This window comes from Cinclus cinclus, chromosome 21 (genome assembly GCF_963662255.1).
Source record: "Cinclus cinclus chromosome 21, bCinCin1.1, whole genome shotgun sequence".
Lineage (NCBI taxonomy): Eukaryota > Metazoa > Chordata > Aves > Passeriformes > Cinclidae > Cinclus > Cinclus cinclus.
In genome coordinates, this window is record NC_085066.1 from 2,200,002 (window position 1) to 2,212,790 (window position 12,789).

The following is a 12,789-nucleotide window of genomic DNA, read 5'->3' on the forward strand; positions in this document are numbered from 1 at the left end:
ACGCTTGTCGGAGGTCTGTGCTTTCGGCCACTTCCCTTATAAGGCAAAGCTTTGGGCTCAGCTGGCCTTAGCTATTCCCTTAGTCTTTAGTCTTCATTCCAAAAAAAATTCTCCTGCACTCTGATAAGCCATTGTGCTAGTGTCAAGCCAGAAAGAAGAAAACAGAATTGTTCTTTTTGCCTTTGCTAAATGCCAGCTGACTTCGCCCTTTGAAAAAAACCACCCCACCCCCCCCCCCTCCAGCCGCCCCCCACAAAACAATCAGCTCAGAGAATGTGTAATGGTTGTACCATGAGCTTTGCCCACCAACAATAGCCCGCAAACTCTTCATCACATGTTCATCCAGCGCTTAACTCGGCAGAGCTCTGCCGCTCATCATCTCTGATCCCTGGGCAGCACAGCCATGTAAGCACTGCAGAAAATGGGGAAAACCGCATCCAACAAACACTTGAGTTACAAGGAGCCTGGGCTGGGCCCTGACTCATCCCTCCCAAGAGCCCTCTGACAAAGGGCACTAGAGAATCGGTCATAACAAACATGCCAGCCCAGCTAACTCACTTTGGAGCTCTTAGCCAGAAAAAAAAAAGCACTGTTGTCTCAAATCCAGGGAGTGTAAAGCAATTTGGAGATGACGAGCAGTTCACTTACTGCAATAGCAATCCTGAGAAGTAAAAGGAAGAGACAAAAAATATTCGGACTGTGGTGTATATACTTAGACCATAATCTATATACTTAGACTACGCTCAAGCTGGAAGCCAGGTTTAAACCTGCCCGTGTTTGTGGTTGAACTGATAATGCTCAGATCAGATCTCAAGTCCTAAATTTCCAAAGGAGCTGCAGAGACGCAAGTCTGAACCTAGGCCTGCGACTGTGGTGCCCTGGATAAAGATATTCTGTGTCAACCATCCTAACGTCAAGTCTAAGCAATTAGCACCTCACTGCTGTCTCAAGTGGATTACAGATTTGCCTTAAAATGTGCTTTTCATAAAGAAAGCCTATTGCTCAGATGCCAGTTCAGGCACAGATTCAATGAACTACTGAAATAAGGTGACAGAGAAGATGCTATCCTTAGTTGCCCTGTCTGCTGTGGATTATCAAGCCAGTGGCTAAAAGTATCTTTAGCTGTCAGCCTCTTCTTCCCAAGCAAGAGCAATTACTTTGGTATAGTTAAAAGCAGAATTTATTATTTCTTAATGAATTATTGGCAGCATCCCCATAGATTTTCCTATATGCCTGCCGTGGCCGTACTTGTAGGTTGATAACTGGATATATAAATGCAAGTCACACCACTCTTAAAAGCCATTGAAAGGCATCATTGTGTGCTCCTCAGCTTGGAGATGACTCACTTTCAAAACTGAAATGCCAGTCGTTAAGTAGTGGTTTCTTAAACCCCAAGAGCATCCTGTTGGAATAGTGTCACTGGAAAAAGTCACGTCAGCTGAAGGGAGAAGCTGAAATTTGTCACCTTGCAGCTGCTGCCCAGTTTATTTGTTACCTGCCTGGTGGAACATCGCCTTAGTGTTGTTTCCTTTTTGAAGGATGAGCATTTTGCAAAACCAGCACGTAAAGGACTCTCCCTGTGGGACCCCATGGTCCTGTCTCCTCTCCCCATGGGGACAGAGGACCTGCCACCCTGCACTCCAGCAGCGTGTGAGCCCTGCTGGATGAGCGCTGAGGCATGTGCACAGTCAATGGGGATTTACTGCTCCACCCAAAATTAATCTCACCATAATCCAAGGTATTTGTACACCGGCGTGTGGCTCGCTGTAGATAACCGGGGCTACTGTGTCACAGGAGGCTTGTCTGTCAGGCAGGGCACGTAGTGTCTGCCACTGCTTTCATGGCTTATCTTACAAATCTATTGCAGCAATCAGAATGAAGGCGGGGAGATGATAAAAGTTACCAGAGAACAACAAAAATGTTTTAGACAGGTTTGCAGTGCAAGAGGAAGAGTTGTGGTGCACTTTGTTTTGTTTACTTCCTTCAGTAGTACCACCGTGCATACCACAGCGATGGCTTAATCCAAAATAACATCTATTTTTTGTGTGTGTGTGTGTGTGTGAGAGAAGGAGGAGAGCTGAGAAAGGAACATGCTGTAAAAACAATGCGAACTGGATATGCAGAAACAAGGGATATTTTTGTTTCTTCTACAAAGTCATTAAGCAAAACAAAATAAAACCTGTTGCAACTAAATTCAACTTGTTCTGAGCCAAGCTGCCTGTTTCCTCCTGCTCCTGCCATATCCAAGCTACTTCTCCAATTAGCAGCACAAGGCACAGCCCTTTCATACTGCAACATCCAAACCAGCACAGGATTTTCACCGTATTTCACAAAGTTGAGGAGTGGCACATTATCAGGTGGGGTCAGCAACAGAGGCATTTCATCATGAACAGCAAAGAACTCAACAGAAAAAAACCCCTCAAGCATAGAAAAAGCATCAGCCCGGGCATTACATTAATTAATCACTCAATGATAATTAATCACTCAATGACATCCCAAACCAGACAAGGCCCTTCCTCATAGCCCTTCCCCTGAACTGCTTCTGCTCCAAGAGTGCTGTGGGGGCAAAGATCTGTCTCCCCAGGCTTTGAAGTGCTCAGTGCACTGCTGGCATCACATGAAAGCATCATAAAATACACACAAGCAAGTATCTGCGTAGATGATTATCACCACCAAGGCTGTTGCTACATTTGTTGGTTATTTTACCGTGCAGCAGCTATCTCTCTCTGATTTATTATAAGCTCATGATAGGTTTATACAGATGCAAAGGCAATCTAGCAAATGCGGGCGATTAATAATTTCCCCAACTAACATAATCCGTGAGCAGTAAAACAGAAACTGCGTTATTTTCCAGGCCAGGTCTGGGAGAGCAATTGGAACTGATGGGAAAAGCAATCCAGAGGCACAACCTACAGGAACAAGCTGATACTGCACCAGCGCTGCTCACCCATGGAAAAACAGTTTATCCACCAGGATAAAGTCCTCCTGACAAGATAAAAACCAATATGGATGTGAAAGGGATAGGAGCTCCACATCTCCCCATGCCGAGCATCCTAGCGTTCCCTTTCCAGAGCAAGGGTCTGGAAGAGGATTTCCAAACCTGACAGGAGCACAAGCACTGGGTACTGAGTAAAATGGTGAATAAAGGTTGGATCATCATATTAATGATGGTTTTACCTCGAAGTCCTTCTGTCCTTGGAGCAAATTAGTCACTGTAATTCGTAATTATCGCCTCCTTCTCCAACAAGTCAGGAAGACTTGGAGTCCTTGAAAGCATTATGTACACCACATACAGAAAGGAGAAATGACAAAAGGAAAGGTGGGTTGCCTGCAGGGAAGGCTCCTTTTCTTCAGGGAGCTTCCTGAGCAGCTGTGAATGCAGCCTGCTCACCCTGCTGGCTCCCTCTTCTGCCTCCATCCCCTTTCCTGCAGCAATTTCACAGAGAAGCAGTCCAAACCCCACATTTCTGCATCTCCAGGACATTACTTTTATCACCAGGCAGTGTTTGGTTTGTTGGTTTTTTTTTGTTTGTTTGTTTGTTTGTTTTTTTTTTAACTGTCTCGACGACAGAGCTGGTTCCAGTGAGCTGGAGCATAACCCCAGCCAGGGGATGGGGTCTGGAGGGCACTCATCACAGCAGGGCTGTGCTGCTACCAGGTTGTCAGGGTTATCCAAATCATGGGTGGGGGAAGAAGAGGAGTGCCCTGAGTGCTAATGCTCAGCCAGCTGTGGCCCCTCACCAGAGCTGAGGGGTCTTGTCAGTCCCCTCTTCCCAGGCAGCTCAGTCCCCATCAGTCTCATGACACCAAATATATGAACATTGCAATTTGTGTCCTGAAAAATGCAGTGGTTCAGCCACTCCAGAATTAATGAACAAGGTTTGTTTCAGGGCTGACACCTCTAAAAAAGCCTGGCTTCCAGCTGCACAGCAATTTTTCTAAATTGGCTCCACTTGAGAGGATTCAAATGGGGTGGCCAACCATTAGCTACGACTCTTCAAAATATCAGCCTTCATACACACCCTGTGAAGGCCAGGTACAATCTGAAGACCTTTACTACTCCCAGGTAATTCAGTCACACTGTCACCTGTGTGTGGAAATTGGCTGGAATAACTATTTCCAAATCACTGCACACATATTGCTCAGGGATAAAGGGAGCATGACTTTTTTTTATTTTTTTTTCTTCTTTTTTTTTTTTTTGATAGAAAGTCATATGGAGGCAATCATCACATGGGCATCTGGGAGAGATTCCAGAGCAGAATCAAAGAACAGGTTGTTTTGGTTTTTTTCCCCTCTGTGTTGATCTTCTAGTAATTTTCTTCATGCGGAAAAATCCCAACAATGGCCAAGTTCACAGTGCTGTTTACCTCCCTTAGGTCATGGAGAGGTGTCTTATACACCCTAGTTTAGATGTTAGCACTTTCATTTTGGATCTGGTAGAGGTTTCCAGAAGAGCTGGAATCTACTGCAGGAGCACTCCTGGCCAGGCAGCCTCCCTGACTTCTGCACGTCCCTCCTTGGCAGCTCACACATCACTGCTTGTGTTTTCAGAAGTGAAAACCAAGAGAGACACCGTGGCAAAAGAAGTGAATTTCGATTATAAAAAGACGGGAATGCTGGGAAGAGCACAGTTTTGGTTTGCTCATCAAATGCATTTCCTTTGCACTCTCGTTACAGCCAGCAGGGTGTGCAAGTGGACCAGCTTTCCTACACTCCTACAACTCTTTTTTTTTTTTTTTCCCACTTAAATGATGCAAACTCTCCTCCTCACGCATCATAGCTTTCTTAAAAATTTAAAAAAAAAAAAAAAAAAAAAAAAAAAAAGGAAGAGAGAGGTTATGGCCCAATTAAACTAACAAGAACAGATCATCCTTCATCCTTGCTGAGGCTGCACCACCTTTCTGTAGTTTCTCACTAAAAGACAGCAAAACTTCAGCAATACATAAAACAAGCAGCAGGCTGAGAATCAGACTCTCCTCCTGTTTTCTAATAAACACAAAACACAAACTCCTCTTTAGCTGCCTGCTCTGAGGTGGGTCAGCAAACCAGGTTTCCTGGGAAGGCGCACGCAGCTCCTTCTTCCCTCCAGCACCATGGAACACAGCGAGATCACAGGGTTGGGAAGGGACTGTGTTCCTGGGAAGGGCCCCACCAGCAGCACAGCCAAAGCTGCCTCCAAGAGATGGATGCAAACCCTGAACTGCAGCACCCTGAAAGCTGCAGCCACGCAGAATAATAGTTATAGCACCAGGCAGTTTGGGTCACTGCTCAGTGAGACGTGCTTGGGACTGAGCTGTGCAAAAACACAGGTGGAACAGCAGTTTAAGGCATTTAAAAGCACTTCGTGCTCCTGAAAGGAAAGCCTGATTTTTCCCTGTTCTGTTGCAATATTGTGCACATCACTCTGTGCATTCGCCTCCACTGACCCAAAAGACCTACAGCTGGCACTTGATCTATTTTTGACACTAATGCAAAAAACCTGTCCTGGATCACTAGTGAGTACCATCTGCTCTTTGAAACTGAAATGCCATCAATTCACACATCAGGGCCAGGAACTTCAAAAATAGCTAGTCTGAAGGGAGCTGCCTTGATCTGCATTTAGGCACCTGACTGACTTTCAGGGAGAGCTGGGCTGCTGCAGCTCCCATTAACCTGAATTTGGGACCCCCTGCCATTTCAGCCTTAGCAGCATCCTCTGGGTTTCTCCAGCCTGAGACAAGCAAAAAGGGACTGGTTTGTACAGAATGCTGATTTAGCAGTCTCTCAGATGAGTGAAAGTCTCCAAAGCATCCAAAGTCTGAAGTAACCAGATTGCTACTTACTTTCAATTTCTTAAGCCAGAACTGTCTTTTAACTCTGGGGAACCATTTTCTTTCTTTTTTTTTTTTAAGTGAAGTTAGAATGACAATTTTCACCTTACAGAAATAATATAATACAAACTCCAATTTTTAGTGTTTACAAGGTGGAAAACAGCTCGCAGAAGTGGTGGGAATGCTATGCTGAAGTTGTAGCTGCAATCCATTGCACCCTATGTACATAAAGGACTCCCAGAAATGTCCTTGCTCCTACCACACTGACATACTGTGTTCATTTTCTTCTGAAGGGGACCACAGGTACACAGTTTCATATCTACTGTGTAGGTCCAGGAAGACATTTCCTCACCAGTGGAGATCCAGCATTTATACAATACAACATAAAAATCCTGAAAGCTCTAAAAGATGTTTTCACTGTATTAGTGACGATCATTTTGATGTGAAACCTGCTTTAATGAATACCTGACAACTAAAACTCTTAAAGGAATGATTTCCCTTGACATGAATGCATTCAACTACTGTTTGTTGAATGATATTCTTCTTAAACAGCCAGCCAAAGAATGTATTGACACTGTAAATCAAGGGTTCACAACCTTAGCAGCACTCAGGGCCACGTTTGAAACCTGCCAGTGCTCTCAGGGTGATGCTGGATTTCAGGATAAGCTCAGGGGGATTTGCATAAGCAGAGAGAGGCCTTCAGGAAGTCAGTGTTTGCTCTGTAACCACAAACATTATCAAGGACTGCACACAGAATATCTCCTTTGCAGCCAGCATATTTACTTTTTCTTCATAAAATGTGGACTGAGGTAATGCCAACCTCTATGGGCCAGGCACTCACTGCTTTCAGGCCATTGTACTAGCTCATGTTCAAAGCAGCTTCTGTTGGCACTGAAATAATTCGAAGTTTAACTAGTTTAGGGGTGGGGATTTTTGAAAGCCCATTTTCTGCAGAATTAAAAAAAAAAAAAAAACAAAAAAAACCCAAACACCTAAAGAGATACATCCTGTATGCATAAACGCCCCGGAAAAAGTACTTTCCAACCTGCCAAAATGAGTCAGAATGCTGAGAATACCAACCAGGAGCACCAATAAACCCCGCAGAGGAAGGGTGTCAGAAATGAGTGCTTTTTGGAAGAACAAAAAGGCACGAGCAGGTCTCGTTTCCAAAGGGCAGCCCTGCCTTTCCTTACCAGCAGGTGTCACATGGAAGTAAGGTGTCATTTCATCCTCTCCCAGGGCAACGAGCCTGGCCCCAAATCCAAGTGCCTAGGGAGCAAGGTCCTGGCCAGGAGATAAGTGGAGCTGTCCTCACCTGGACAAGGAGCAGAATTACCCACAGATACCTTCCATGCCACACAGGGGACCTGGATGGTGTTTGGGGAGCCACCTCTGCCTGGGCACTTCTCTAACAGGACACTCATACAGGACAAAGGGCCACTAGCAATACCAATAACAATAGTTGCTTCACAGTTTTTTTTTTGTTTGTTTTTTTTTTTTTTGGAAATATCACTATTTTGTGTCACTTCAGCCTGCCATTGCTCTTTCCACGAGGTCACAGCTAGGTCCTCCAGGCTGCCAGATGCCAGACTGCTCAGGCCAGAGTAAATGCACGGATGGGGATTTTAGCAGGGTGTGCAAGAGCAAGGCTTTGAGCGGAGTTTCTCTCCAGAAACATTGGGATTCCCAAAGTGTCCCTATCCATGATGAGAGTTGTGAATGGGAAGTGCAAAAACACAGGCAAACAGCAATTTCTCACCTCACAGCAATTTCTGAGCTTGAGGTAAACACTATTTAGGTCATTTTTAAAAACGTTTGAACAATGCTTTCGCTCAATAGGATCCTCTGGAGCCCAAATCTCTTCTCAATCAGCTCACCAGAAACACTGTGGGCTTCATCAGTGTTGCACAGCAGCTGCCCAAAGCAGCCCAGCACCGTGAGTGCATCATCTCCTAGAGGGAAACTGTCAAGGAACCACCAGGAACACCCCAATTTCTACCAGCACTGGCACTGCAGACTCCTCTGCCCCAGGGCACTTGGCACAGGCAGCCTGCAAAAGGAGTCTCTGGGTACCCCATGGCTGGGAAGCAATCAGGTGGATAGCAGCCCCAGGATAACAGCAATTTCACCATGGGCAAGTGCCCTTGGCTGTGCTGGACCATGCTAAGAGGGAGTGACAACCATTGCTTTGCCCAGAAGGAGAAGCCTGAGCTTCAGAAAGGAGGCATCACCTGGGGGAACTCTCCACACAAGCCTCAGCTGCTGAGAGACCAGCAGTGGAGCAAATCAAAGCAATTTTAGCTGTTGAATGTAAACATTGGTCAGTATGGTTCATAAGGTCGGGAGTCATGCCCTGTTCTCTTGCTTTGGTTTTGCTCCTAAATGCTTCCATGAATGTGGATATCTTTTCCAAGATCCATACAGCCTTGTATTTTGTTGCTGTCCTGGAACAAATATAAAGGGGAGGATGGATGCTTCGTAGAAACCCATTTCCAACAGTCCTGTGAAAGTGTGGGAGTACAAATGTCTGACATCCTCCTGCACAGCTTCAAATACCCTCAGGCCCATCTCCTGCTTACAGGCTCCATCAGCCTATGGTAACCCGAAATACCTTGAAATAGAGATGAGTCATTTGTAAGGACTGGTGGCTGACACTGCTTCCATCACCCTCCTCTGTGCAAGAGACTTTTAATAAAATTTTTAAAGACCAAGAAAAGCATGAGTTTTATAGAAATTAAATGCTTCAGCAGAGCTTTGGAACTCAATAATAAAATAATAGGGTGACCAATACATTCCCTACTGGTGGGGGATGCTCAGGAAAGCAAAATATAAGAGATTTGCTTTACTGCCTTTGTGCAGCTTGAGTAGCACGAGTGGCACAGAAAGACCTGTGGGCCTAGCACTGCTCCAGAGGAATGGGGTTGAAAAGACCCGCTCTCATTTGTGCCAGAAAATAATCAAGCTCACAACTGAAGTTATCATCTCAGGATGGAGATGCTCCATCAGGGATGCAGGGTGGCATTTCCCATGCACACATGCAGCAGGGAGAGGAGTAGACCAAAAAACACACAGAAAGAAGGGCTTGTGTGGCCTGAGTGCTTCATGGCCCCATCATTGCCACCATCTCACCATGCCTCTAGTTCCCCACCAGCAGTTTCCAGCTTCCACTTCCCAGTCCTCATTCATCCTGGAGCTCTGGGAGGCTCATGCAGGGAATGTGTCCTTATGCATTTCTGTTACAGTGGCAGCAAACAAAACCCAGCTGTTCCCATCTCCCCTCTCCAGGGTATAGCTGGCTCTGGCACCCCAGCACCTACCAATGTTCAAGTAGGGAGAAAATACAAAAGTTATTTAAATAAAAAAATTCACTCTGTAAAGGCTACGTGTGGCCAAACCGGATCTGCCAAGGCACACAGAGCTGCTCCTCAGCTGGTACAAAGTGTATCAGCAAAGGATATTTGCTCAAAGATTACAGCCTTGGGGAGCAAAAGCCAAGCCTTGTGACAGGGCAGAGATAAAAGAAACTGGAACTGAGAAAAAGAGAAGGAGGGGAAAAGAAAAATCAGAAGAAATTTAAATGTCATCTTTCAACTGCACATAAATGAGCTCTGAACAGAGGCTAACGTTACAGCAAACAGCAAAGCGTGTTTTGCCTCAAAACTGTCCCTCTGTACTCTGGTATATTTTTGCAATGGTTGAATATTGTGATTTTTCATCAAGTGCAGCTTCATCAGTGCCAGGACCTGACATTTCCTGGGGCCTGGAGGACTACTCTCTTACTCAGAGGGTGGAAGGTGGGAAGGGGAGCAGAGAAGGGGCCAGCTGGGCTAGGGCAGCTCACCTGCCCTTGGTCTGAAGGCAGGGCAGCAGGGCTGGCTCACCCGGGGAAGATGCTGCATCACATGAACTCTGTCCCAGTCATCATTACAAAGTGCCACTGGAAAGGCACTGGGAAGAGCACAGTTGTGGTTTGCTCATCAAATTTTCCTTCTCTTGCAGAAAGACCAAACTACAGCACAAAGATCATGATTTTCTCCATAAGACTCCTGACCAAAGTCCAAATTGCCAGAAATGTCTCCCAGACTGCTGCACCTGTAATTGCTTAGCCCTTTCTCCATTACAGGTGGGGAACTGTCATCATTAAAAAAACATTGTTTTTATACCTTTACATGTTTTAAAAAGTTTTAAACATCTCAGGGACGTCTGCACCATCCCCTGAAGCACCTGGCCAGATTCACAAGCTGGTTGATACCTTTACTGAACCACAGAGAGTACGAGGTGACAAACAAGCATGGCAAGAGGCTGCCACTCACTGCCATCCCCAGTGGACAAGGGGAACAACCAGAAAAATTGGTTTTAATTGTTAAGTTCTTCGAGAGGTTTTAAAAAAAATAAAAGAAAAAAGAAAAAAAAGAAAAAAAAAGAAAGATGGAGTGAGGGAGGGAGGGAGGGAGGGGTGAAGCAGCAGAGCAGCGTGTGAAGGTGTGGCACGAGTCAGTGTGAGTGGGTTGGGGTGAGGGCCAAGAGGGGGACTGGAGACATGGGCAGGCATGGAGCTCCTGCCTGGAGGTCCTGGCAGAACACATGGGCTCCAATTGCTACAGGGAAAAAGCAAAAAACACCAGAGATCTGGTTTTACACAAAATGAGAAAGCAGAAAATTGATGGTTAACGGCTCCAGACTCTCACCTGCATCCTGCACATCCAGCAGCTTTGCAGTCCCCTCATCCTGGTTTTAAGCCTAAAATGCTTCTCCCACGAGATGCAAAGCCCTCCTGACACGTGCACAGCCTGCTGGGCACAGCTTTGTGAAGCAGCCCTGGCTCCAGGACAGCCTCCAAGCAGGAGGAGCTCAAAGAACCCAGCCCTCAGCCCCCTTGAAATAGCTTTCCATATTGAGTGATGATCATAATTAAAGCAGAGCCAAGTGTCATGGCAGAGCAGCAGCTAAATTACAGAGGTGGGGAAAGGCAGGGGTCTGACTGCCTGGCAGCCAAAGAGGGCAAAGGAAACCTGAGCTCCAACACACTGTCATTGCACCTCAATCTGACAACAGGCAGGAATAGAAAAGTGCCTCCAAAGAAAAATCATGTTGCCATTAAATTTCTCTCCCTTTCTAATCCGTAATTTGAAATGTAAGTATTTTAAACTATGATGGGGAACACTTCTGTAGACCAGAGAGTATTGCAAATTAAAAACTACCTAATGTGCAAATCTAAGCCATCTCCCGTGACTTATATTCCATGAAACTTCTTGCAGGCCATCTCCCAGGAAGTGCAGCAAGTAAAGCGAGCCCCAGGGAGGCTGGAAGTGACAGAGTTTCATCTCACCTTTGCACAGCTCCTCACCTCTGTGCAGTACATCCATCACCCAGCCCCAAAGGCTCTCAAACCATTACCAGGTGCCCTTACTCCCTTCTGGCAGGGATAACCAGCAGTGAAGGTACCACACTGGGCAGCTGTTTCAGTATGACCTCTTGTAGCCACAAAAAAAAAAACCCAATTCTTGCCCCCACAGCTCAGTGGGGTCCTGGAGTAATTTCTGAGGTTTAGAAACCAGGTGGAGATTTGGGCACTGGAGCTGATGGTGGCCGTGCTCAGCTCTGACAGCAGAGGCAGGGCTGCTCATACGTGCTGGGAAATGCTGCAACTGCGTGGGCAGAGTATGATACAGTGGACACATTTAGAAGCACTTACACTGACTTTTAAAAATATATTAATTTTACACATCTACTACTTCAAGAGGTTGGGTTTTTTTGGGATGGGTTTTGTTAATTATTCAAAATAACGCCCTTTCTCCCTGTTAAAATTTGTTCTGCATATCAATCAGAGTGAAGAGCAATCCTTTGGACCCTTCTCTGTGCACAACACCTCAAAAAAAAAAAAGTATCAATAAATTATAAAGCCTTCTTTCCACAGCCATCTGTGTGGAGAAGGAAATCCCCAGCATAGATGTCTCCTGGCAGAGCCACTTTATCAAAATACCACTGAAAAACATGCACGGCTTCTAAGAAGTTAAGAGATTTTCTGAAGAATACAGGCAATCCTGAACTGGCAGAGCTGGAAAAGTGCAAGGCCCTGCTTGTAGGACCTGGGAGGACATCTCTTCTGGGAGCTGTGCTTCAGCACACAACATCCTCATGGCACATGAGATGCCTCAGCCACTTGTGCTTGCTGGCAGCAAATCTAATTACAATTCATCATTAAAAGTGGCAGGAAAACACAGAGGGAATTATTTATCTCTCATCTTGTAACAGAATGGCAAAGCTGGCCTTGGAGAATGACTTTTTAAATTTTTTTTCACCTCAAAACACATAAAAATTACTGACAGACTCAAGTAAATTAATACTGTGAATTAAATCAGAAGTACTGCTGCAGCAAAAGGGAAGCTTGAACATCAAAAGCCTAGGTATCAGCCCAAAGCAGGTGCCATTCCACTGGTTACGCAGGTTTGTGACCACAAGATTTGAGCTTCCTTCATCCCTTACTGCACAAGGGGTTTATTGATTCATTTATTTTAATCATCTTTCTCTCATGTCACTCACACTCATCAAATATGATTGGCAGGGCATGAAATAGTAATACCCAAAAATAGAAGCGAGGAAGAGTCTCGCTCCACTTCCACCCTCCTCCCAAAAATCTGCCACCGGGGTCTGCAGCAGGCTGGGGTCCCACGGGATGGGTTCGGCCAGACAGTGGAATATGGGATGCTCCCATCCCAGGGACACCGAGGCAAACAGCAAAGGAGCCAAACCCACGTCCCTTGGGAGCTCTCGGTCGCAAGGGACTCGCACTGACTGCAGAGGCAGCAGGACTGCCCAAGATCTTTCTGGGCTGGAGCGCTGGGGTCATGTCACAAGTGGGATCTGGCACCGCTCCCTCGAAACGATAGTGATGGGCAACATAAAAAACGCACCAGCTCGAGCTTTTCTGTGAGCTCTGGGCATGATCCTAGTCCCACAGAAGCGTGTGGGCGTTTTG

The 12,789-nt window shown here is 45.9% G+C and overlaps 1 protein-coding gene across 1 annotated transcript in view; it reads right to left on the reverse strand.

Annotated features, from left to right (window-relative positions):
* GLS (glutaminase) overlaps positions 1–12,789 on the reverse strand; it is a 185,897-nt gene that overhangs the window by 72,360 nt on the left and 100,748 nt on the right. The gene's annotated exons all lie outside the window — the stretch shown is intronic.